This window comes from Bubalus bubalis, chromosome 14 (genome assembly GCF_019923935.1).
Source record: "Bubalus bubalis isolate 160015118507 breed Murrah chromosome 14, NDDB_SH_1, whole genome shotgun sequence".
NCBI classification, from domain to species: domain Eukaryota; kingdom Metazoa; phylum Chordata; class Mammalia; order Artiodactyla; family Bovidae; genus Bubalus; species Bubalus bubalis.
Genome location: NC_059170.1, coordinates 2,505,267 through 2,531,308, shown reverse-complemented (window position 1 = coordinate 2,531,308; position 26,042 = coordinate 2,505,267). Strand labels below are relative to the sequence as shown.

At 47.2% G+C, this 26,042-nt stretch overlaps 1 protein-coding gene across 2 annotated transcripts in view; it reads left to right on the top strand.

Moving 5' to 3' along the window:
* The window catches only part of TSHZ2 (teashirt zinc finger homeobox 2), a 493,538-nt gene that overhangs the window by 359,710 nt on the left and 107,786 nt on the right, over window positions 1–26,042 (top strand). The gene's annotated exons all lie outside the window — the stretch shown is intronic.

The following is a 26,042-nucleotide window of genomic DNA, read 5'->3' as shown; positions in this document are numbered from 1 at the left end:
TCCTTACTTAAAATCAACTAGCTGTGGATGCCAATCACATCTACAAAATACCTAGGGAAGTGTTTGATTGAAGAATTTGGTAAAGAATCCACCTGCAATGCAGGAGACCCCAGTTCAATCCCTGGGTCAGCAAGTTCCCCTGGAGAAGGGATAGGCTACCCACTCCAGTGTTCTTGGGCTTCTCTGGTGGCTCAATCAGTAAAGAATCCACCTGCAATGCGGAAGACCTGGTTCGACCCCTAGGTGGGGAAGATCCCCTGGAGGAGGGCATGGCAAGCCACTCTGGTGTTCTTGCCTGGAGAAGCTCATGGACAGAGGAGCCTGGTGGGCTACAGTCCACGGAGCTGCAAAGAGTCAGCCATGACTGAGCGACTGAGCACGCAGAGTTCAGCCAAGTCAACACGTGAAACTCAGCGTCACAGAGGGACATGATGAAAGAACATCTGGCAAGGTTTTGTCTTTTTGATCAGGGAAAGACTCTGTTCCTTCATACCCCTCGCGGGCAGAGCAGCGTCGCATGACCACACCGCACAGCAAAGGGCATAGCAAGTGTTCAGCTCTTCAGCCCCCACAGGAGGGGACACGCAGGGAAAGTGGCTGTGAGTGGATGCTGAGTGAGCCAGCCCAACGGATCTCCCGTGGCCTGTTTATCGAACGTTTAGTGAATACAAGAGGCTGAACAACCACGCCCAGCCCAGATCCGAATCTTGTTTGGATTACCAAAGATAATTAACAACATGGACTCCCAATGTGAAAAACCCATTTCTCTCTTCCATGGGTGGCTGCTAAAACTGCTTTTCGGTTTGGAGAAGTGCTGTAAAACGCCTCTTGAAATATTTAAGCCAAAAAAGTATATCCACTAAAAGAAAATTAATAAATAAGTAATAGGACTTTGCAGAAGCAGACACAGGGCGGGTAATGCATGACTCCAGCATAAGCCACTGCATTTTTTTTTAATTTCTGTTTTATATTGGAGCAGCGTTGGTTTGCAATGATGTGTTAGTTTCAGGCGTACAGCAAAGTGATTCAGTTATACATACACAAACATCTGCTCTTTCTCAGAGTCTTTTCCCATTTCACTTATCACAGAATATCGAGTAGAGGTCCCTGTAATACAGTATGTTCTTGCTGATTATCTATTTCGTATACGATAGTGTGTATATGTTAATCCCCCAAACCCTCATTTATCCCTCCCCCCACCACCTTTCCCCTTCGGTAACTGGAAGTTTGTTTTCAAAGTCTGTGAGTCTGTTTTCTAAATAAGTTCATTAGTATCACTTATTAAAATTCCACACGTCAGTCATCCCATATGACATCTGTCTTTCCCTGTCTGACTTCACTTAGAATGACAATCTCTAGGTCCACCCACGTTACAGCAAATGACATCATTTCCTTCTTTTTTTACAGCTGAGTAATATTCCATTGTGTGTAGGTACTATGACTTCTTTGGTTTCCCAGGGGGCTCCAGTTGTTACGAACCCACCTGCCAGTATAGGAGCCACAGGAGACGCAGGTTTGATCCCTGGCTTGGGAAGATCCCCTGGAGGAGGGCATGGCAACCGCTCCAGTATTCTTGCCTGGAGAACCCCACGGACAGGGAACTGTGGCAGGCTACCGTCCGTGGGGTCACAAAGAGTCGAACACGACAGAGGCGACTGAGCGTGCTGTGCGAACACACACGTGTTTCACGTTTGGACACGCTCCCTCAGTGCTGCACCTGCTGAGGCACAGGCGCTCGGCTCCACCCATGCAGCTTCAGGTGCGGAATCGGGAAAGCCAGCCCACCTCCCTGGAGCCCCATTTCCGCACCTGTAAAGCAAGGATGCCCGCCACGTGAGGCCCATGTCATCCTGTAACACTCTTCCCGTGGTGCCTGGCCCGTAACCAGCTTCCCCGGTCATGCAAATGTTTTTAGGACATTCATAATTTCCGAGTGCAGGGGCCATTTTTGTAATTTTTTACATACTGTAGAAGGGGCATCAGCCCTGGGATGGTGGAGAGCCGTCATCCCCGCAGCCTGTGTTCCTCATCTGTGACCTGGGCTTGGCAGAGGCCGAGAGAGACCCCTGTGAGGCATGCCAGCCTTCACCAAGAGGCCCCCTGTGGCAGCTCCTTGAACCCTCACCATGAGGATGACAAGTCAACAAATTCACGATCTCCTTTTCCAAAAGGTCTCCTTCAGGCCCTTCACAGATGGAGAACCTGTCCCAGGTCACCTTGCAGTAACTGGCCACAATGGATTGAAACCACAGGGGTGGTTTTGCCCCCGAGGGAACTGCTGGCAAAGCCTGAAGGAGCTTCTTGTTTGTCTGTATGGAGGGGGTGCCCCTGGCATTTGGGCGGGGTGGGGTGGAGGCCAGGAATGCTTCCTCCATCCTACAGACAGGCCCCCAACAAAGACCCATCCAGCGCCAAACGCCCCCGTGCCAAGGGCGAGAAACCCTGCCCCAGATCCTCTGCCAAGCCCGCCTCCAGTTCGCGCCAGGGTCGTGAGGTCAGGGCAGTGTCTTGCCCATCAAGGTGGGCAAGAGCCGGGCAAGCTCTGGTGGTGGAAGTGCCAACCCAGCCCAGTGGGCAAGCGTGAGCAGGCGGCCCAGCGCCTGGGTGTAGGGCGGCGGGCTCCAAGCCCAGCTCTCATCGCCGGCAGGGGAGAGCAGAAAGTGGAACTAAGCTCGGCTTAGCCACCGAACACGCCAGGGGAAAAGTGTAGCGGGCAAACCTTCAGACAGGGCACACACCCAGGCATGGAGAGACGCCGCCTTCTCTCCCGCTTTTCGCCTGAACTCAGCGTCTGTTTCAAGCCACTGTTCTTCGTGGCGGAAACGTCAGGGCTCCCACTGCTCTCCAGAGGATACGCAACTAACCCGAGGGAGCAGGGGAGCTTCGTCCCTCCCAGAGGACGCGGTGGTGGCCTCAAGCTCTCTAAGTGCCTTCCGGTCCCCCTGAGCCGCCTGGAGTTCCGTGAGGCCTGGAGCTCGCGTGTGACCCCATCACGCTGGGACTCGGGGTGTGTTCTGCAGGGCCCAGTGCAAGATGAAGACGCGGGCTCCTTTTTCAAAATGATTAGGAATTTCAAGGCAGCAACAGCCCAGCATTCAACCAAGCACAGGGCCCTATGTGAGTGAGCAGCTCCAATGCCCACGAAGCAGGCCCTGGGGGCACCCCCGACCCCTCGGCTGGAGACCCTCTCAATCACTTTGCTGCTTTTCCCCGCAAGCTACAGCGGAGCCCAGGGCATTCATGGGGAACTGCGGCCTCCCAGGAAGAGGGTCATGTGACTGCTTCTCCTGCGTCTATTCAAGACCCTTGGGATTGCTATCACCCACCCCTTTCTCGGGAACGCTGAGCAGCCTTAGACTCCCCAGCACCACTTCAGCTCTCCCTGCCCCCCTCCAGCTCCACATGTTTGTCTAGTCGAGTCCAGCAGGGAAGACTTGCTCTTAATCACGTCTTGTCTTTTCGCTAAGTTGTCTCTGGAATCATGCTTTTTGCAAACCCTACATTTGTTAAACTCAAATTTCTTTCCCTGTATTTTTGGTGCAATCATCTCTCCCCTGAGGCAGTGAATACTGATGACTGGTGAGGGGAAAGCAGCCGGCACAGGAAGGCTAGGGAAAATCAAGCTGACTTTTCAGATTTTTCCACCTTGTGCAATGAGTGGGCCACCCATCACTGCCCCCCACTATGTTAGTTGTTTGGGAGACCAACAGACTCACCAGGGAGGGTGTGGGAGACACCGTGCTGGTGGGCTCCTGGGAACCGCCCCAAGCACCTGCTAAGTCCTTACTTAGAGCCCACCTCTTCCGAGAAGTCCTCTCTAATCTCATCCAGCTTGGGTGTGCTCTGTCTGTGAAGCCTGTATTGTGGTGAAAGGCACTTGAGTCTCACGTTCTCCCTGTGTTACAGGGACTAAACCTAGCATGCATTTTTACTGATAAGGAAGCTGAGGCTCAAGGAGGTTAAATCCCTAGCCCAAGTCATACAGCTGACAAATAGTGGAAGGGGAACCCTGACCCTCACCTCTGGAAGTCCTTTATGCTCCGTTGTTTAGTCGCTCAGTCCAACTCTTCGTGACCCTGTGGACTGTAGCCCACCAGATTCCTCTGTCCGTGGGATTTCCCAGGAAAGAATACTGGAGTGGGTTGCCAGTTCCTTCTCCAGGGGATCTGCCAGACCCAGGGATCCAACGTGCGTTTCCTACACTGGCAGGTGGATGCTTTACTGCGGAACCACCTGGGAAGCGCCTTATGCTCTGTACTTCTAGGAAATTTTTGTCTCTATTGGAGGTTGCGGTGTTAAGGAACATATTATGAAGAAAATCTGTATCAGTGTTTCTCAAACTTCATGGTACACACACCGCACCCAAGGATTCTGTTTAAAATGCAGATTCTGATTCCAGAGGTCTAGGGTGAGGCCTGGGAGCCCAAATTTATAACAGGAAGGTAAGTGAGCCTATCGTTGGAGGACAAGACTGAGGCTCACCTCCGAACTTCGCAGTCTCCCTTTCTGGACAGGGTCCTGCCAGATGACCACAAGTAGCCAGACTTCCCCAGGCCACTTTCTGGCCCTCGGCGGCTCTGACTGCCAGAGACAGAAAGAAATCTCAGGGCTCAGAAATCCTAGACACTATCACTCTGGACGACCGATTGGCAACTCTCACCTCTCCAGCGGGGTTTGTAAAAAATGTAATTAGCCCAGGTGAGGCTCATTAGAGCCGGCCTGGAATTCTGCCAATGCTACCAGGAGCTGTGTGCCAACCCCTTGATTTTAATATCAATGGCAGCGCTGACAAGGAAGCTAGAAGGCAGGGCTGGCCGGGAGGAAGCTCTGCACCCAGGCGGCCCTCTCCCCAGCCCTCCCTTTCCAGGAGTTCTCGCCAGGAGCGAAGGTGGTCGGCTCCATCAAATCGGAGCCAGCTCATGAGTAATTTCCACTATCCTTCCTTTTCTAACAGGCTGGGCCCTGGGTGATCCTAAAAATTAAATGAAGCTCAGAAAATGAGACAGTTTGGAGAGCCAGGCATTAATAGCCCAACCTGGACTCGCGCGCACTCCTCACTTCCCTTGTCAGTTTCCTTGGAATTCCCTTAGGACTCGGGCACATGGCAAGCCTCACTCCAGAACCTCGCAGCTTTGGAGTGTTTCTGCCAGAGGGACCCAGCCCCCGTGTGTTTCGTTGTTCTCATGCAAAATTTAAAATGGGCACTGGTAGCCAGTGGCGTCTTTTCTCCCTGTAAATTGAGATATTTATGCTGATGCAATATTTTCAAAATAGGACTCTAGGCTGCCTCCCACGCTTCTGGGTACTGCATAGAAACCAATTCACAGTCCCTATTATCATCATCATCAATGTCCTACCCATCATCACCACTGCCATTTATTGGGGATTTGTTACATGCTAGACGCCAGGTTTTGCATTTTTCCCCCTGTATTCTCTCAATTCATGCATGCAATAAGGAAGGGTATTCTCACATTACTGAGGAGAAAACAGGCTTACCTAAAGCCAACTTACCACTTAGTTGATTATCCCATCTACTCTGTCGTTATAGCTGGGACTAAGGTTATTTTCCACTGTGCAAATCCCTGAAAGAATTTGGATAAAAAGTGATTGCATTATGGGTTCCATCAAAAAACCAGGAGTTGATCATTGATTTTTTTTTAATAGAGAGTGAAAGAATGAGAAAGAGAAAGAAGAAATGAAGTGGAAAAGGAAAAAGAGAAAATCAAGGAAACTCACAGAATAACGCCCTAGAAGTGTTTGCGTAAGAAAAACGGCAGCAGCGTTGTGTGTATCGTGTTTACATTCAGTGTTAGAGGAAATGAATTCCAGCTGGCTGTTAGATGTGCATTACTGGGTACTGTTAATCTAACACAAGGAAAAACAGCCCTATTGAGAAAGGCTAGAAGCAAAGTTATAAACCTTTGCTTTCTCATTGTGGTCATTCATGTCTGACTCTTGCGACCTCTGTAGACCGCCAGGCTCCTCTGTCCATGGAATTTTCTAGGCAAGAATACTGGAGTGGGTTACCAGTTGCTACTCCAAGGGATCTTCCCAACCCAAGGATCAAACCCGCATCTCTTTCATCTCTTGCGTTGGCAAGTTCTCTACCACTGACCCACCTATGCTTTCTCTCCCACCGCAAAAAAATAGAACTTCAGTTCAGCTCAGTCACTCAGTCGTGTCCGACTCTTTGCGACCCCATGAATCGCAGCATGCCAGGCCTCCCTGTCCATCACCAACTCCCAGAGTTCACCCAGACTCACCTCCATCGAGTCAGTGATGCCATCCAGCCATCTCATCCTCTGTCGTCCCCTTCTCCTCCTGCCCCCAATCCCTCCCAGCATCAGAGTCTTTTCCTATGAGTCAACTCTTCGCATCAGGTGGCCAAAGTACTGGAGTTTCAGCTTTAACATCATTCCTTCCAAAGAAATCCCAGAGCTGATCTCCTTCAGAATGGACTGGTTGGATCTCTTTGCAGTCCAAGGGACTCTCAAGAGTCTTCTCCAATACCACACTTCAAAAGCATCAATTCTTCTGCGCTCAGCCTTCTTCACAGTCCAACTCTCACATCCCTACATGACCACAGGAAAAACCATAGCCTTGACTAGATGAACATTTGTTGGCAAAGTAATGTCTCTGCTTTTCAATATGCTATCTAGGTTGGTCATAACTTTCCTTCCAAGGAGTAAGCATCTTTTAATTTCATGGCTGCAGTCACCATCTGCAGTGATTTTGGAGTCCAGAAAAATAAAGTCTGACACTGTTTCCACTGTTTTCCCATCTATTTCCCATGAAGTGATGGGACCAGATGCCATGATCTTCGTTTTCTGAATGTTGAGCTTTAAGCCAACTTTTTCACTCTCCACTTTCACTTTCATCAAGAGGCTTTTTAGTTCCTCTTCACTTTCTGCCATAAGGGTGGTGTCATCTGCATATCTGAGGTGATTGATATTTCTCCCAGCAATCTTGATTCCAGCTTGTGTTTCTTCCAGTCCAGCATTTCTCATGATGTACTCTGCATATAAGTTAAATAAGCAGGGTAACAATATACAGCCTTGACGTACTCCTTTTCCTATTTGGAATCAGTCTGTTGTTCCATGTCCAGTTCTAACTGTTGCTTTCTGACCTGCATACAAATTTCTCAAGAGGCAGATCAGGTGGTCTGGTATTCCCATCTCCTTCAGAATTTTCCACAGTTTATTGTGATCCACACAGTCAAAGGCTTTGGCATAGTCAAGAAAGCAGAAATAGATGTTTTTCTGGAACTCTCCTGCTTTTTCCATGATCCAGCGGATGTTGGCAATTTGATCTCTGGTTCCTCTGCCTTTTCTAAAACCAGCTTGAACATCAGGAAGTTCACAGTTCACATATTGCTGAAGCCTGGCTTGGAGAATTTTGAGCATTACTTTACTAGCGTGTGAGATGAGTGCAATTGTGCGGTAGTTTGAGCATTCTTTGGCATTGCCTTTCTTTGGGATTGGAATGAAAACTGACCTTTTCCAGTCCTGTGGCCACAGCTGAGTTTTCCAAATTTGCTGGCATATTGAGTGCAACATTTTCACAGCATCATCTTTCAGGATTTGGAATAGCTCAACTGGAATTCCATCACTTAAGTCATGGTAAAATTGTATAATCAGGGATTAGAATAACACAGGGAACTCTTTTCAATACTCTGTAATGACCTATATAGGAAAAGAATCTAAAAGAGTGGATATATGTATATTTGTAGCTTATTCACTTTGCTGTATAGCAGAAGCTAACACATGTACATTGTAAATCAACTATACTCCAAGAAAAATTTTTTTTAAAATTCCATAATCTGGTTGTTTCTTTTTTCCTTTATGAAGGTATAGTTGATTTATAACATTATATTGGTTTTGGTGCAACACAGTCATTCAATATTTTTGTAGATTGTACTTCAATTATATTTAAGATATATTTGTTAATATATGTACCAAGAAATAGAGATTCTTTTTTAAAAAAAGCAAAATAGTAGAACTTATCACCTGGAGGCGAGGGGGAGTGATGGACAATTTAACTAGTGCCTGTGATGCACTGTGAGAAGAACAACTATTCGAGTGTGTTAGTTACCTGCAGTGTGGGAGACCTGGGTTTGATCCCTGGGTTGGGAAGATCCCCTGGAGAAGGGAAAGGATACCCACTCCAGTATTCTGGCCTGGAGGTCCATGGACTGTGTAGTCCATGGGGTTGCAAAGAGTCGGACACGACCGAGTGACTTCCACTGTTACTTTAGTTATCTGGGTACAAGCTGCAGAAACTGACTGGTGCATCCAAGGAGGTACAGAGTGCCCTCAGGACAAAAAAAATTCACCTAATACAGATCTAAGGGAGACACTCAGGGAAACGTCCTGGGCCTCAGTTTTCTTATCTATAGTAAAAGTGAGTGAGTGAAGTCGCTCAGTCGTGTCCGACTCTCTGCGACCCCATGGACTGTAGCCCGCCAGGCTCCTCTGTCCATGGGATTCTGCAGGCAAGAATACTGGAGTGGGTTGCCATTTCCTCCTCCAGGGAAGCTTTCTGACCCAGGGATCGAACCCAGGTCTCCAGCATTGCAGGCAGATGCTTTACCCTCTGAGCCACCAGGCAAGTACCCTTCTTAGCTATAAAATGGTCATAATTTTAGTCCCCATAACATAGGGCAGTCATGAGTATTAAGTGATATGATATGTATGGGCTTCTTAGCAGGGTACTTGGAACACAGCAAGCACTAATGATATTAGCTATTATTATTACTGATGTGATTAAGGAACCATTGGTCCCCAGTGGAAACACCTTCTCCTACATCCCTTTACTGGTTATCATCTTGGTCCTAAGCTTCAACAACTCCATCTGTGAAACAGGACAATAGTTTCTGCCCCTTAGATCTGCATGAGGATTAAAAGAGATCATAGAGGACACCCAACTTGGACTCTTGGATGTCAAGTCATCAAGCGGAAGGAAAGTCTGAGAAACTGTCAGAGCCAAGAGGAGCCTCTGGCACCATGAGGAGTACACGTGACACAGGGTCTTGGGTGGAGCAGGAAAAGGACGTTGGGGGAAAACAAAGGAAATACGAACCAAGTATTGTTGCTGTTGTTTAGTTGCTCAGTCGTGTCCAATGCTTTTGTGACTCCGTAGCCCGCCAGGCTCCTCTGTCCGTGGGATTCTCCAGGCAAGAATGCTGGCGTGGGTTACCATTTCCTCCTCCACGGAATCTTCCTGACCTAGGGATCGAAACACGTCTCCTGCATTGGCAGGTGAATTCTTTACCGCTGAGCCACCGGGGAAGCCCACACAGGAATCAAGGATGGGTTTTAGTTAATAATAGCGTATCCACACTGGTTCATGAGTTGTGACAAATGTACTGAGTGATATAAGAGATTACGAACAGCATAAATTGGGGGCAGGCACGTGGGGACCCTCTAGATTAGGGTCTCTGTAGTTTTCTTAAGTCTAAAACTGTTATGCAAAACAAAATACATTTAAAAATAAATGAGCTAATCCCTGGGCAGCCTTTACTAAGGTGCCCAGCTTGTCCCTGTCCATCTTGGAGACCACGGCTTTAGCAGCCAGGGTGCCACGTCCCAGGCGAGCCCTGCGTCTCAGGCAGCCTGGGGCGGCGGGGTTGCCCTCACCCAGCACGGAGCCTGGGGCGGCCCAGGCGCCCAGAAAAGGCAGGCGGTGGCTTTCCTCCCCTGGCGGCGGGCTCCGCGAATGCTCCGGAAGCCTGGTGACCCGGAGGTGAGCGAGGGAACCTGTGAGAAGCTTCGAGTCCCCCTCCAGAGGTGTGATGCAGCAAGGGGGGGGGGTGTGTTTTGTGGGTGTTAAGACATAGGGCACACGGCAGACAGGTGGAAGGTGAGCATTCCCCACAGAGAAGCAGTGTGGAGGTGAGGGGAGGCGGGCAGAGCATCCTCCAGGGATGATGGGAAACTCCCATGGCTGGCGGGACCCAGAAACAGCTCTCGGAGGTTATGAGGAGGGGGGCTGCGAGGGAAAGTAACATCAGAGGAGTAAGGCAGGCAGAGGGCGCGCCTCCAGCCGAGAAGCTCCGGGAAGCGTGCGCCCTAGGCAGGCTGCACACGTGGAAACCCCCCGCTCCTGCGAGCTCCTCACCAGGGTCCACGAAGTTGCCTCACCAGGGGCAACTCGGCTCCAGGAAAGAGCCCCCTGGTTCCCGCGACTCCGAGACTGATCTGCAACATAACTCGCCAAATCAGAGCGTGCCGAGCGCACGTGTGTAAACCTGACGCCCCTTCCCTCCCGGTGCGGAGTAACCGCCTCCGCCACCCTCGCTCGCCCCTCACTTCCCTCCTCTCCCCCTTCTCAGCGCCCTGCCGCCCCTAAGGCGGTGGCTGATCCCCGCCAGCTTCCAGGCAGTTCATTAAAACCCACCTCCCTCGCCAGTGCCCACCGGGCACAGGCAGCAGCCCCTGGGGCTGTGGTGGGAGGAAGCCAGGCTCTGGGGGTGCGGCGGGGGCCCTCCCGGGACAGGGACCCCGAGCCCAGGAGAGAAACCAGCAAACAGTTAACGGTTTCATCCTTTGCAGAAAAAGTCAAGGCAGACTCGCGCTTCTTGACGTTAATGAAGGTGTCACACATTGTCTAGAGAAAGTTGTGCCTGGCAATCTTCCCTTTTTCGGATGCCTACCCCAGTGACATTTCAGCTCACATCCACCTTAATGAAATGCATAATTAACATATTCTAATTGTGCTGAGCGCTGCGATGATTTTGACAGAACTCACTTTCCATGTCTAATTTGATGCTAATTTAATCTGTTCCTCTCCCGCTGACATGACCTTTCTTGATTGAGTTTCACTGAGGAAATTTTTTGATGGATTGATTTATCAGCATTGCAGAGACAACAAAGGCTCAGGGTGCACGACAGAAAATAGGAAGGGAACGGCCCTCGAAGCCAGGCGCTCTGAACTTGCCGACTGGAATGTCCTCTTCCCAGAGATGGCTTGTCTGATCTACTGACGGAATTTGAGAAATGTGACATCTGTGTGTGGGTTTGATCTCGCCGATAAAGACAGTAAATATCTCATTGTGGTGGTGAAGCTTTGCATGGAAAGCTCCTCCAGGGTTAGTCCAAGAAAGATTAGGCTCCTCCTGTTGACAAAAAGTCAGGCCTGCGAGGCTCCTCCAGCGGCTGATGGCCACTTCCTGCCGGGATTCTGGGGTAGAGTGGGCAGTTGGTGTCACCCAAGAGAAAGCATAGAGGCTGGAAAGAGTTCCATCTTAAGAGGGACAAGCATAGCGTTTATGGAGATCAGTGGGTGTGCATTCCATAGGTTTGCAGCTAGCTAAAGGAAAAGTAAGGCTTTCCAGGTGGCTCAGTGGTAAAGAATACAGCTGTCAAGGCAGGAGACACAAGAGATGTGGGTTTGATCCCTGAGTTGGGAAGATCCCCTGGAGAAGGAAATGGCAACCTGCTCCAGTATTCTTGCCTGGAGAATTCCATGCATAGAGGAGCCTGGCAGGCTACAGTCCCTGGGGTCACAAAGAGTCAGACCTGACTGAGCACAGACAAAGCGTATCCTTGATCTCGTGGAATTTCCCCCAATGCCCACCTCTCCCCACAATGCACAGAGTCTAAAATTTATTAATGCAAACACCTCTTTGCCCAGTGCCAGGTCTGTGTGAAAGGACGTGCTTAGGAAGCGTGCTGACCACCTTACAGGTGACCAGTTCTCCCACAGTCAGTGGCGGGGAGGCTGTTGGGCTTCCCAGGTGGCACTGGTGGGAAAGAACCTGCCTGCCCATGCCAGCGCAGGAGATGTAAGAGACTTGGGTTTGATCCCTGGGTTGGGGGTTGATCCCTGAACTAGGAAATGACAACCCACTCCAGTGTTCCTGCCTGGAGAATCCCAGGGACAGAGGAGCCTGGTGGGCTACAGTCCGTAGGGTTGCAAAGAGCCGGACACGACTGGAGCGATTTAGCATACACAAGAGGGTGCTGTAGCTCTCTTCTGCTGTAGGCGGGCAGGTTAAAACCAGGGTCACAGCTAGAGAGCTGCGAGACGGCTGCGCCTCACCTTGTGCTCCATGGAAGCGGCTTCTTTTCACCAGCCCTTAAGGCTCGGTCCAAAGGGGTTAGACCGGGACCTCTCAGCTGGGGCGGTGTTGTCATCCGGGGCAGGCCATCCGGGGTGCGGTGCTGTGCATTGTGGGGTGATCAGCAGCTGCCTGGACCTCTACTCACCAGGAGCCTGTGGCACCTCCTTCCTGAGTGGTAACAACTAAAGATGCCTCTGGACTTTGCCAAATGCCCCCTGTGAGCAGAATCACCCCGGGTTGAGAACCGCAGAGACAGACAACAGCCCGTGGTGCCTGTGGCCCTGGCCTGTCTACACTGCCTGCCCCTCCTTCACTTCTTCCCAGGCTCCCCCTGAGGTGGACCTTGCCTGACACCCTATCCAGGAGCCAACCTCCATCCACCTCCATGTTCTTACTCAACTGCTCTTTTTTAATTGTGGTGAAAGACACATAACATAAAGTTCACCGCTTTTCCCATCGTGCAGGGCGGTTCAGTGGCTTTTAGTACCTTCACAATGTGCCACCGTCTCCACCATCTAGTTCCAGAACAGTCTTAGCGCCCTGGAAGGACCTTCTGTACCCACTAAGCAGTCTTCTCCCATTTTCTCCCTCCCAGTCCCTGACAATCAATAATCTGCTTTTTGCATCTTTGGAATTTGCCTGTTCTGGACATTTCCTAAAATACAGTAGGTGGCCCTTTGTGTCTGGCAGTTCCTCGAGAAGGTAAATACGGAGTTACTAGGGGGCCTGGCGATTCCTCTCAGGTATGTATTCCTGAAAGAATAGAAAACAGGTCTTCCAACAAACACCTGTCCACGAATATTTGTACTAGAAGGCACAAGTCACAGCAGCCAGAAGATGACACAACCCTAGCATCCTACAGTTAATGAAGGGATAAATAAAACATGGTCCATCCATGCAATGAAACAGCCATACCTGGCAGTATTAATGCGGCCACAACATCCACAAACCTCGCCTGTATTTTCATCACTGTGTCTTTAACACCCACAACAGTGCCTGGCTCTTAGTAGGTGCTCAGTAAATACAAACTGAATAAAAAAAGGCACAGAAAACTAAATGAACTAGAGATAGTCAAGAGCTATGAATAAATAGAAGTAGCAAGAGCTATTGATATTAACCATTTCTTTCAATTCGGAGGTGGAGGTGGGAAAGGAAGTAGATTCCCAAACCTATAGATAAGGAAACAAAAATTAACTTGATATTGAATTGGAATTTTTGCTGTTGTTGTTAACCAGTTTGTGGAAAATATTTGAATCACAGAGATGGGGCTTGTGATGAAAGTGTCTAGATAGAATCTTAAAATTTCTAAAATCTCCTTGCTTTTTTTTTTTCAGTATAAGACTCCATCTCATCTTTCCAAACGTTTCTTTTAGAAGAGGATGTACTTAGGGTGTCCATGGTAAATAGATGTCTTCTTCAAAATAGCCCCCCCACCCCACCCCGGGAAGAGGAGACGTTTGTTCCCACATAGTTTCCGTGGCTGCAAAGATTTTCGCAAAATTTCTGCAGGAGCTGCCTGATGAGCCCCACAAGGATAGGAAGCTAACGAGATTATAATCATTATAATTACACTTCATCATAGATCAAAAGCCGTTTAACTCAGCAAAATGACCTGGTCAGCTCCACTAGCCTTTATTTCCAGTGACTTCTGGCTTTGCTCAAAGATTTCCAAGTCCAGCTGAGCCAGGGTTTCAAGTGCCTTCCCTAGGCTATGCCACTGCCTGGGAAACGGTGCCTCGGTTTCCTTGTTGATAAATTGCAGAATACTAATCCTACCTTAAGGAGTTCTCCAATTGTGTTGCTTTCCCAGAGGACTTTTGGAAAGGGGCTACCCTTCTGCTTTCTGAAAGAATTAAGAAGTCAGACACAGTTTTAAGGCATATTTTAATGATGTGTCCATGTCTATCGCTGTTGAAACAAGTTGCTACAAATTTAGGGGCTTAAAACAACATCAAGTTTTTTTAACTTTTATTTTATATTGAAGTATAGTTGATCACTGATATTGTGTTGTTTGTAGTTAGTACAGCCAAGTGATTCTGTTATACATATACATGTATCTATTCTTTTTCAAATTGTTTTCCCACTTACATTTAAAACGACACAAATTTGTTATCTTCTAGTTCTGGAGGTCAGAAGTCTAAATCAGTCTCACCGAGTTAAAATCAAGGTGCCAGCAAGTCTGGCGCATTCCTGAGGCTCCAGGGAGAATCTCTTTTCTTGCCTTTTTAATTTCTAGCAACAGCCTGCATTTTTTGGCGCATAGCTCCTTCCTTGACTTACTCCAGCCTCTTCTGTTCTTATAATCTCTTAATGGCTCAACATTCTTGCCTTCCTCTTATAAGGACCCTTGTCATAAAGGAGCCTTGGACCCACTGCATGCTCAAGTTAAGCTCCCCTAGTCTCCAGACCCTTAATTTACTCCCATCTGCAGAGTCCCTTTTTCCCTGTAAGGGGAGAGGTTCACAGGTTCTGGAGATCAGGCCCTGGACGTTTAAGGGGCCGTTGCTCAGCCTACCACAGATGGTTTCCTCTGCAGTGGGAAGTGGTTCTCAGTGGAGAGTATTGACTCCTTCCCACCTCTCAGTGTACTTCCGCAGTGCCACTTTGAGGAAGGAAAATTCATTTGGAGAAAGAAACCGGAATCCAAGATTGGAAAGGATGTGCAGGATGGTGCCATCTCTTGCACATCTCGGCTCAGAGGCTTTGTGGGAATTGTGTTCAGTTGGACCATCAACCTTAGGTGGACGTGCTCAGTTGCTCAGTCGTGTCTGACTCTGCGACCCCTTGGACTGTAGCCCACCAGGCTCCTTTAACCATGAGATTTCCCAGGCAAGAACACTGGAGTGGGTTGCCCTTTCCTCCTCTAGGGCATCTTCCTGACTCAGGGATCAAACCCATATCTCCCACGTCTCCTCATCTCCTGCGTCGAAGACAGATGCATTACCAGTGAGCCCTTGGGAAAGCCATCAATCCTAGACTTGAAGCTATTCAAGGCTTCTAACCCCAATTATGTCACACTGAGGAATATCAGCTTGGCTGGGAGTTTGATCATGATGTTGCATTCTACTTGATCCATGGAAGACAGCACAGTCCCTTCACGCCCCTGGCCAAGCCTTTCTTATTCCTTACAGAGGAATAGCTTCCATCAAGTGGTGAATTGTGCTGTTGTTCTGTTCTCTGCTGGCTCTGCAGTGCCTGGAACAGTGCCTGGCACCTTGCAGACAATGAATAAATAAATACTCACCGTAATAGGCTTCCCAGGTGGCGCTCGTGGTAAAGAACCCACCTGCCAATGCAGGAGACCTAAGAGATGCAGGCTTCATCCCTGGGTCAGGAAGATCCCCTAGAGGATGTGTGTTGGAGGCATGGCAGCCCACTCCAGTATTCTTGCCTGAGAATCTCGTGGACAGGGGAGCCTGCCGGGATACAGGCCATAGGGATCACACAGAGTTGGACACAACTGAAGCGGCTTAGCACGTACACACACACACACACACGCACACACACACACACACTGTATCAATGAACGAGTGATTGATATTGAGAGGTTTTATAGTATTTGCAAACTATAACTTTTTCATAAAGATGAAATGCATTTTGTCTATTCTGCCAATATTGCACCTGGAAAATCCTGGATTTCTCTGAGTATTATCTTAATCTGTGGTCACCTTGAAACTTCAGGTTTTCCCATATGAAACAAGAGGACAGACTGGGAAAGCCATGCTTCTTAGAGCAATGCCTGCTCATCGCATCTTATTTTCCATTAGGATTCAGTTCAGTTCAGTCGCTCAGTTGTGTCCGACTCTTTGCGACCCCATGAACCGAAGCACGCCAGGCCTCCCTGTCCATCACCAACTCCCGGAGTTCACTCAAACTCACGTCCATCGAGTCAGTGATGCCATCCAGCCATCTCACCCTCTGTCGTCCCCTTCTCCTCCCGCCCTCAATCCCTCCCAGCGTCAGGGTCTTTTCCGATGAGTCAGCTTCGCATGAGACGGCCTTCATTAGGACAGTTCACTTCAGTAAGACCCTGGGCATTTTTTATAAGCCAGCATTCAGGGAACAAAGCTGTTATGAAATGACTGACTAGGGGTTCTAGCCATAATTTTTGGCCTCAGAATATTGCTGAGTGTTTTTCCTTTGTCAGTCTAAAAGGAAAATGTAACATTTCAATTGCCATCCTTTAGAAAGAAGTAAAGAAGGGGCTATTTGCATTTGATCCACAAATTGGACCAGAATAATTTTTGTCAATGTCTAATCTGCCAATACTGTTTTTTAGAAAATTAAACTAAATACTCATTAATTCACTGTTTTCTCTTATTGAGTGAAAAGATTTTTTTTCTGTCAACTGTGTTTTTATCCAGAATCAGTTATAGAATACTTTGCATTATTAAAAATCAGAGAGGTGAGAGTGACATTTCCTTTGAACTCCAAACAAATTGCAAACTTCAAAAAATGTTTGATGGAACAACATAGCATTATAACCCAAAGAGTCTGATGGAGGGGGAAAAAAATGAAGAAAATATAGAGGGTTTTTTTTTTTTTTTTTTGCAAATAGGATATTAATGATACTTAACTCTATGATGTTAATTTTAGTGTTTACAAGTATTCATTGATTCTCTGTCAAAAGGAGTATCATTCCAGGTCCCATAAAAAATTAACTCAATTATAAATCCAAAATTTTGGAAGACTATACATAGTAGGCAAAATTCTAAAGATGATCTCCCAAGATTCCCATCTCATATTTATTCAATCAAACAATAAGCTAGGTACTTCAGAGAAAGGATCTTGCAGAGGTAATCAACATCTCAAATCAGCTGAATTTAAGATACCAAGATTATCTATCTCACGTGGGCCTGATCGAAGTGTATGACCCCTTTAAAAGCAGAGTGCTTTTGCTGGTAGGAAAGAAAGTCAGACATATGCATGCCCACTGACCTCAAGGGGAAAAAATAAGGTCAAACAGATTTGAGTTCAGATTCTTCATTTATAGTTTTGTGAACTTTAGCAAAATCCTAACATCAAATCCTTTCGTTTCCTAACCTGTAATACCAGCACCTTCATGAATTCATCGTGGGGCATTAAGAGACAGAAGACACACGAATGCCTGGTGCCGTGCCTGATGCAGACTACGCGCACAATAAAACAGTACCACTTTCTTTTTATGTCCTCTTGATAAGACTATCGTTCACGAACTCTTCTGCAATCTGGGTTTTGATTCTAAAACCATGTGAGTCCACATGAAATGACACAGAAAAGCGTAGTTCAAGTAGGGAGTGTTGCATTATGTTGAGAGCTCGCTTAGCGTCAGTTCATCTGTCCATGTTCCATTTTGACTCCCTGACTAAGCTCAGCTTTCTTCAGTTTAATGCGTAACCGACCAACCCTGCATCTCTCCAGATGTCCGAACTTTTAGGACCACACCTTTCTCAGCAAGACCTAGCTAGTCCATGTCTTCCTCTTACAGGTCTCCACGGGCTAGCTGAAAACAGACTCATGCATTTCTCTTTTGGGGGCTGCCCTGGATCCTCCTTGCTGCGCAGACTTTCTCTATTACAGCGAGTAGTGGCTGCTCTCTCTTTACAGCGCGTGGGCTTCTCATCGCAGTGGCGTCTCCTGTTGCAGGTCGGGCTCCAGAGAGGGGATTCGGTAGTCCTGGCCCCCAGTTACCCCACCGCATGGGGGATTGTCCCAGACCAGGATCCAAATCCATGTCTCCTGCATTGGTAGGTGAATTCTTAACCACTGGACCACCAGAGAAGTCCTAGTCTTATAAAACTAATTTACACCAAGTTGATAATGACCAATGAATGATGACTTAACTTTCCATACATGTTCCACTAGGGACTTTTAATACCTTAAGTCTAAGAAATAAAATGAGAATTTTAAGCATTAGCTTCAGAACTGATGTAAAGACAGTTGTGGGCATGCGTGCTCCATCGTTTAGTTGTGTCTAACTCTATGACCCCATGAGATGAAGCCCACCAGGCTCCTCCATCCATTCAAATTTTCCAGGCAAGAATACTGGAGTGAGTTGCCATTTCCTACTCCAAAGGATCTTCCTGACACAGGAATGGAACCAAAATGACAGTGGGGAGCTAGCTGCAAACCTTTTGGGTATTACTAAAAATTACCCTACATGGGCAACCATTGATACCAAGTCCAGTAAAGGACATCTGTTTCCAGCCCTCTTCTTAAACACGTTTGCCTAATTTCTCCACTTAACACCATGAAAAGATCTCCCCAAATTCTTCTGTTCACATTTAAATAACTTGTATTACTTAGAAAAAAAGTATAAGTTTTAATGTTATAATTAACTTATTCAGTAATTTATTATCACCATCCTGTAGGCTGGACTTAATATATAACTAGAAGAGGGCTAAATTTTAAGAGCAAGTTTTCAATTCCATTTAAAATAACCATTGGACTTCCCTGGTGGCACAGTGGTGAAGAATCTGCATGCCATTGCAGGGACATGGGTTCGATCCCTGCTTCCGGAAGGCTCCCAACGCCTTGGGGCAACTAAGTTCATGCACCACAACGACCGAGCCCCCACTCGAGAGCCTGCGCTCTGTAACAGGAGAAGTCACTGCTGTGAGGAGCCCGGGCGCCCCAGGGAAGAGGAGCCCCACTTGCCACAATTAGAGAAAGCCCACGCTCAGCACCAAAGACCCAGCACAGCCATAAACAAACAAATAAATAAGAAAAAGTAAAGTAACCCCTCGGTAATTGCTGGGCTTCCCTGGTGGCTCAGACAGTCAAGAATCTTCCCGCAATGTGGGAGACCCAGGTTTGATCCCTGGGTTGGGAAGATCCACTGGACAAGGAAATGGCAACCCACGCCAGTATCCCTGCCTGGAGAATCCCATGGACAGAGGAGCCTGGCGGGCTTCCATGGGGTCGCAAAGAGTCGGACACGACTGAGCAGCTAACACTTTCACTTTCAATTAATTTCTAAGCTGCTGAAGACAAGTGATTAAAAAAAACTTTTAGCTCCTGGAACAAAATCTTCTGGAAGTTGTTTGTGTTCATAAACAATTACATACCCATAGAGATGGAATTACCCATTTTAAGAATACTAGGAATGAAAATGGGCTTCCCAGGTGGTGCTAGTGCTAAAGAACCTGCCTGCCGGTGCAAGAGACGTAGGAGACGCAGGTTCAGTCCCTGGGTCGGGAAGAGCCCCTGGAGAAGGCGACCCGCTCCAGTATTCTTGCCTGGAGAATCCCATGGACAGAGGAGCCTGGTGGGCTACAGTCCATAGGGTCAGAAAGAGTCCCACAGGCCTGAAGTGACTTAGCACGTACGTACCCATGTGGGAATGAAAATAGGCCCTTGAATTTAAAGAGAAAGTTTGCTTGCTCTTGGCTGTTGAGGTGCTGATTTCTCTGATGGCCTTGCCGTGGTTGTGTGAAGTCCCCAGATCTCTGAGCTCTCAGACAAGTGATATCTGTGTCTCCAGAGCTCTCCCCAGGCAGCCCCTCGTGGGGACCGCCTGACTCTGTTTATTCTTAGAGTGAGCAACTGCATACACATGGGAGATGTTATGACGCAGACCACCAGAAAAGAATACAGAGACAAGAAGATCTCTCTGTGAAAACAAAATATTAATTCTGCTTCAAACCCAGTCTGAATTTTTCACAGTGGAAAATTCTTCCTAGAGAGAACCAGAGGTAGTTGTTTTAATTTCATTTTCACATTTAGCACCACAAACCCCTGTCTTTTTAAAGGGCCATGAGACACCCAAGACATGAGACACCCAAGACACAAAGACTGTTGCCTTGAGACAAAAGCAATGTTTTCTCATTTGCCACCTAATACCTTTTCCATAGGGCTTCCCTGGTGGCTTAGAGGTTAAAGCGTCTGCCTGGAATGTGGGAGACCCGGGTTCCATCCCTGGGTCGGGAAGATCCCCTGGAGAAGGCAATGGCACCCCACTCCGGTACTCTTGCCTGGAGAATCCCATGGAGGGAGGAGCCTGGTAGGCTACAGTCCACGAGGTCACAAAGAGTCGGACACAACTGAGCGACTTCACTTTGATTTTTCTTTCACTTTCACCTTTTTCATAGGGCTTCCCAGGTGGCGCTAGTGGTAAAGAACCCGCCTGCCAATGCAGGAGACGTAAAAGACGAAGGTTTGATCCTTGGGTTGGGAAGATCCCCTGGAGAAGGAAATGCTGGCACTCCAGCATTCCTGCCTAGAGAATCCCAAGGACAGGGGAGCCTGGTGAGTTAGGGTCCATGGGGCTGCAAAGAGTCGGACACAACTGAAGGGACTTAGCACACACCCTTTTCAGGTTTTCTTTTCTGTGTCTTTCGGGGAAAAAACACGCCAAACCAGCTGTGGATTGTTTCCATGTAGCCAATGAAGCTGGTAAACTGGAACAGAACCATAGCAAGCGAAACAGAGAGAGAAAAGTTTCTGTTCATCTTTTTATTTTTTCATTTCCAGCTCATTTTCATTCCCATTAGATGGGAAAATTCACCAGATCTATACATAAGTTAAAATGGTAAAATAGACTTCTTTGGAAAAATAAATTGTGTAAACCATTCATCCAGTCGAGATTTTTTTTTTTTAATAGTCTTTTGTCACTTGATGAAGCAAAGTAAAACTTGACTCAGCTGGCAAATAATCCAGGAGAAAAAAATCTTTCCTTTCCTTATGAGATAAATTCTTCGGATGTTTTTGTGTTTTAAAAACCAAAAATCTGTGAATGCTTTCTTTATTTTAAAAACCAAATACGTATTGTGGACATATGTCTAAAAACTAGAAACATGAATCTGTCCAAGATGGCATGCTTTTTCTGTTTAAATTTTCTAATACTTTTCCCAGGTTGCCCTCTTAGGATATATCCATAGGACTGTTTACTGGAGGCCTATGTATACCAGGATTTTGTACATTTATTTCATTTGATCCTACCAACAATTCCTTGAAGGAGTTACAACCCTGTTTTGTAGACAAAGAAGCTCAGTATCGGAGACTGTCATTCACAGAAAAGCACCCAACGGTGGCCAGGGTCAGAACCTGCCTCTGCCCCTTTCGTGCCGTGAGATATTAGCCAAGCTATTTAACCCCTCTGTGCCTCACTTTCCTATCTCTAAATTAGGGAAAATAATGTCAGGCCACAATCACTTACCTGTAATTCTAAAATCTCTGAACATTAAACTGCTTTTGTAAATAGGGCTGCAAGAGACACAGTAATGGTTTAGTCGCTAAGTCGTGTCTGACTCCTTGCGAACCTATGGACTGTAGCCTCCCAGGATCCTCTGTCCATGGGATTTCCCAGGCAAGAATACCGGAGTGGGTTGCTATTTCCTTCTCCAGGGGATCTTCATGACCCAGGGATGGAACCCATGTCTCCTGCATTGCAGGCAAATTCTTTACCAACTGACCCACCAGGGAAACCCAAGACAAGAGATATACAAAAAATATTATTTGCTGTTTATCTGAAATCAAATTTAACTGAGCATGTCATATTTTTCTTTGCTATGTCCAGCAACACTAGCTTTGTACCAACCCTAATTTGACAAAAAAGGTTGGACTGTGCCGGCATGAGGTTATTACAATCTTTATAATTTGCCTGATGTGGCAAAGGTCTGAGTAGAGGGGCCAGCAAGCACAACCCCACATGTTTGGTGCATTGGACAGAAAGAAACCCGCCGGGGACAGAGCAGAAAGATGGGGCAGGGGCGGGAAGAAGGGCAGGGACAGCGTCAGAGAGGAGGCCTGGAGCGGACCCCACACTGGCCATCTGGTGCTCACGATGGGATGCGGTGTCCCAAGGTCACATGTCGGAGGAGCAGCAAAGCCAGGATTCAACCCTTGGTCAATTCTACCTGTCAGTACTTCAGCCAGTTTCTCAACATGGGAGAAAATTTAAGTCCTCATTGTAGAGATATCGTCACGGGACCTCTCTGGGGGTCCAGTGGTTAAGACTCTGCCTTCCAATGAAAGGGATGTGGGTTTGGTTTCTGGTTGGGGAGCTAGGATCCCACATGCCTGGGGACCAAAAAACCAGAACACACAACAGAAGCAATACTGCAACAAATTCAATACAGATTTTAAAAATTAAAAAAAAATAAAAGGAAAAAGATATCTTCAGGCTCTGGGACTAATGAAAAAATTAATAAATGTGGCATCCACTCAATGCTTGCACTGACTTTGCCACCATAAAGGGTTGCAACTTCAATAGATTTTCTTTCAAGATGATGGCGTTGATGCCTGCACAAAAGCTCTTGCAGAGTTTCTCTGTGACAGGAAAGCATCTTAGTGAAAAACAAGACTTCACAATGAGGGGAGAAAGTTTGTAAGCAGGGTATAAAGCTATATTAAAACATAATATAATAATGACAAGATAATTTATTAATGGTATAAGACTTGCCCCATTTTATCCCTAATCATGTACACCGCTTGCTACCCACATTGCCTTCTTGTGTGCCCTAAGATGTCGTTTCCCTGGGGCTAGAATTGGTGGAATGTGGTTATCTGGCCAACCTCCTCTGTGGACTGACCTGAATCTTCTATCTTCTTCACCCAAAATCCATAAATTTTTCTTGAATTTCTATTCACCATCAAGCACAGGGTTGACCACTAAAGTCCTAGAAGTAGTTAAGATACTGTCCTGAATTCACCAAGCTTTTAGTAACTACAATTTATTTTATTCCCAAGATGCCAAGGAAGTGATTCATTGTGCCAAGAAGTTGTGATTTTGTCCTGACTTTAGTAATACAAACATCTAGCACATTCTCAGAGTGTACTGGCCACTGTGCTCAGCTTTTATGTGGATTGTCTCACCTAATTGTTGTGTTTGTATGCATAGGCGCTCAGTCGTGTCTGACTCTTTGCGACCCCATGGACTATAGCCCACCAGGCTCCTCCGTCCATGGGACTCTCCGGGCAGGAATACTGGAGTGGGGTGCCATTCCCTCCTCCAGGGGATCTTCCCACCCAGGGATCAAGCCTGTGTGCCTTACACCTGCTGCAGGCAGGGTCCTTACTGCTAGTGCCACCTGGGAAACCCCACCTGATTCTTGGGGCTTCCCTGGTGGCTCAGAGGGTAAAGCGTCTGCCTGCAATGTGGGAGACCTGGGTTCGATCCCTGGGTCGGGAAGATTCCCCTGGAGAAGGAAATGGCAACCCACTCCAGTATTCTTGCCTGGAGAATCCATCCCATGGACGGAGGAGCCTGGTGGGCTATACAGTCCACGGGGTCGGAAAGAGTCGGATACGACCTAATTTTTACATAGCCCCAAATGTAGCATTATCCCCATTTTTCAGATAGGGTAACTAAGTGCTGAAATAAGCATCTTACTCAAGACCCAGAGCTTGTTAATAATTGACTTGAGGTACCAAACCTTGGCAAGTCTGACTCCAAAGCCAGCCCTCTTATCTGTTGTGCTGTGATAAAACATATTAGAAACTTGTTTTTCAAGTTCAACACAAATAGCCAGTCTCCCTTCCACTTTAGCTAATACGGACTTTTGTATAGAAAAGCTGCTTCAAGCCTCTCCTTTGTCTCAGCCTCGAGGGCTGGTTCGGGCTTTGCTTTGAATCAATGAAGCTGAGAAGCCAGTCACCACGAGCTCCACGCGGGCTTGGCAGCTGCTCTGGCCCAGCCCCCAGCACTGGCCCCACGCGGCTGTGCTCACCAGCCCCTTCTGCACCGTCAGTACTGAAGGACTGAGGAAGAGCAGACACGCCCCACCGCCTGTCAGACTCTTCTGCACTGATGCACACACCCCATCGATGAGCCAGATCCTCTGTCATTGGCCCAGGATCTTTGAATTTAGACGCTGGGTCAGGAAAGAATGACACTCTTGCAGGAAACTGTCCTTCAGGAGAAATGGTATTTTTCAGCATCTTCCCCAAGCCTGCAGCATAATAGGCAGGTATTGCCCTGATGATAAATGGTAGTTCCTCCAGGAATCAGTGACAGGGTCATAAAGCTGAGGATTCTCTAGCATTCCGCTTGCTCCTGGAGTGCGTAGGAATCTGGCCACAAAAATCAGAGACACCTGCAAAATCAGCTCTCCTGCAACTCAACCTGATTTTTCATTTCAGATACCCATTGATCTCAGTCAATGGGAAATCATGTCTCAGTCATTCTTGGAGTTTTCCATCCACCCTTTATTTATTTCTATTTTTATTTAACTTTTTATTTTGTACTGGGGTATATCTGATGGACAATATTGGGATAGTTTCAGTGAACAGGGAAGGGACTCAGCCACACGTATACATGTATCCATTCTCCCCCTAACTCCCCTCCCATCCGTGTTTCTACACAGCATTGAGCAGAGTTTCATGTGCTGTACAGTAGGTCCTTCTTGGTTATTTGTTTCAAACATAGCAGTGTGTATAGGCAACCAAAAGCTTGTTCTCTAAGTCTGTGAGTCTGTTTTGTAAGTTCATTTGTATCATTTCTCTTTAGATTCCACATATAAGGGATACAATATTTCTCCTTCTCTGCCCAACTTACTCCTTTAAATTGTTTTAATTATTATTATTATTGGCTGTGTTGGGTCTTTGTTGTGGCACTCAGCTTTTCTCTAGTTGTGGCACATGGGCTGAGTTGCCCCAAGGCATGTGGAATCTCAACTCCTCAACCAGGAATCAAACACCATCTCCTGCATTGCAAGGGGGATCCTTAACCTCTGGACCACCAGGGAAATTCCTCCACCCTTTCTTTAAATCAACAGTTCATGAGTGGGAGAGATACTGCCCCTAGTGGGAATTTCCAGAAATTATTTTGGGGAGTCAGCAATCACAAAGAATTAGAGTGACATTCGAACTTGGTAGTCAGAGACCAGGGGTACCAGATGTCCTGAAATGAACGAGACAGCCCCATGCCACGAAGAACTGTCGGGAGCCTGACTTCTGAATGTTCACTGCTGCTGCTGCTAAGTCCCTTCAGTCGTGTCCGACTCTGTGCGACCCCATAGACGGCAGCCCACCAGGCTCCACCGTCCCTGGGATTCTCCAGGGAAGAACACCGGAGTGGGTTGCCATTTCCTTCTCCAATGCAGGAAAGCGAAAAGTGAAAGTGAAGTCGCTCAGTCGTATCCGACTCTTCGCGACCCCATGGACTGCAGCCCACCAGGCTCCTCCATCCATGGGATTTTCCAGGCAAGAGTGCTGGAGTGGGGTGCCATTGACACTCCTAAAGATGGAGAACCCTGTATAATTCTCTGAGCCTAGACCCTATGTTCGTTTGGCATAGGGTTACAAAGTATTCTTCACATGGTTTTAATACATGCTGAATTTTACAAGCATGTGACTATCCCATGGTCTTCCCTGGTGCCTCAGACAGTAAAGAACCTGCCTGCAACGTAGGAGACCCAGGTTCCATCCCTGAGTTGGGAAGATCCCCTGGAGAAGGGAATGGCTGCCCACTCCAGTATTCTTGCCTGAAGAATACCTACAGTCCATGGAGTCGAAAAGAGTCAAAAAGACTGAGTGATTAACACTACTACTAACTATCGTATAAATTGGAGGAAAAAAACAAATCTATACATTGTTCTAGCCAAACCAAGACTGGTTCCACGTAACAGAAGATCTCATTGAAGGGCAATACTGGGAATGGCGTTCAAGTCTTTGATGTAACACACATCTTGATCTGTTATCGAGGCTGTTGAGTTCGATCCTGTGTATGAGGGCAGGCACCTGACTGCTTTATCATGTATGCTATCATGCCAAGCCCGAGTATCTAAGTGTTGACATCCATATTTTATTATAAATAATGTCCTCTTATTTGTCCTTTGAAGAATCATGATTGTAGTTTATCGCAGCACTGTTTACAGTATACAGGACACAGAAGCAACCTAGATGTCCGTCGGTAGATGAATGGATAAGGAAGCCGTGGTACATATACACATGGAATATGACTCAGCTATAAAAAAGAATGCATTTGAGTCAGTCCTAATGAGGTGGATGAAACTGGAGCCTATTATACAGAGTGAAGTAAGTCAGAAAAACACCAATACAG